Raw genomic sequence first — 1,202 nt, 5'->3', positions numbered from 1 at the left:
GGCACCTGGCTGTCGGCTGACTGCAGGTCACATGTGTATTCTGCGTTCCTGGCAGAAAACGCATGTTTGTGTCGTCTTGGGAACCTCAGGGTTGCCTGTTCCTGTTCACAGTGCCTGAATTGACGGCGGATGGGAACTCCCACTTCTCCTTCTGGACCTACACAACAGACCTTGGCCTACGTCAGTCTTATCAACCAATGAAATAAAACAAGTCTCCATCCCCTATTTACATAGTGGACTAGGATGCTTGGTCTATGTCAATCTTATCAACCAATGCAATCCAAACAAGCCAATGCAATCCAAACAAGCCAATGCAATCCAAACAAGCCTGCATCCCTTATTTATGTAGTGGACCAGGATGGGAGCCTGGGAGAAAACCTTTTCTACAAAAGAAGCCTCTCTCTTGGCATCTTTGTTTTGTGCCAACGACTGTGTCTCCCTGGCTTGCAAACTGCTCTACTATTTGTAGAAACAAAGTCTCACTTAACCTAATTTTTTTTCTTGGTACTTTTCTTAGCAGTGGGGATCGTAACTAAAGTGCCACTTGCATCACTATGATGCTGATGGTCTCTGGTTGCCCAAGGATTAAAATGTAACTGTGATGAATTTCAAGTTGGGAAACACATCACAGTGGAATTCTGTTCCGGATTTCCTTGAAGACACGGACACACCTTCACTCAGGGCACTGAGGAGGCTGTTAAAGGAATATAAGATGGTATCATTATGGGGCCATTGAGGATACAGTTCTGTGAATCCTCCATGTCTTATTCTCTCACGGGAGCGAGTCTCTGCACTTCTACTTCCAGCAGGCCAACATTTCTCCATGTTGCTTGTAACGATCTTATGAGGGACCTGGAGAAATATGTACACCTAGATTTTAGGATGAGTCTTGTAGCACTGTGTTTAGTGGGGTGTGTTCTCTTATGGAGCATCTCTGTGCTTGGAGTTGGGGTGCGGAGGGCCGGCCATTTCACCTGACCCTGGAATGTGGCCCAGAGCTGCTGACAAGGGCCGTCCTTTTTGAAATAGGAGATGATATTGTGCTCATCTCTAGCTACGTGTGTGTATGTGAGTGTGCATCTTTGTTTCCTGTGAGTGTGTGAGTTTTCTGTGTGTTTCCTCTGCGTGTGCTTCCTGTCTGTGTGTTTCCTCTGCGTGTGCTTCCTGTCTGTGTGTTTCCTCTGCGTGTGCTTCCTGTCTGT

At 46.6% G+C, this 1,202-nt stretch overlaps 1 long non-coding RNA gene across 1 annotated transcript in view; it reads right to left on the bottom strand.

The window, feature by feature from the left end:
• The window catches only part of LOC105531482, a 7,092-nt gene extending 6,227 nt beyond the window's left edge, over nt 1–865 (bottom strand). Inside the window, exon 1 of the long non-coding RNA XR_001004813.1 lies at nt 678–865. This is a non-coding gene — a long non-coding RNA (uncharacterized LOC105531482). The remainder of the gene's footprint in view (nt 1–677) is intronic.
• Between the last annotated feature and the right edge of the window lie 337 nt (nt 866–1,202).

Source organism: Mandrillus leucophaeus, unplaced genomic scaffold (assembly GCF_000951045.1).
Source record: "Mandrillus leucophaeus isolate KB7577 unplaced genomic scaffold, Mleu.le_1.0 Scaffold89, whole genome shotgun sequence".
In the NCBI taxonomy this organism is placed as follows: Eukaryota; Metazoa; Chordata; class Mammalia; order Primates; family Cercopithecidae; genus Mandrillus; species Mandrillus leucophaeus.
The sequence above is the reverse complement of the archived record's forward strand: the minus strand, read 5'-3'. Positions and strand labels throughout refer to the sequence as shown.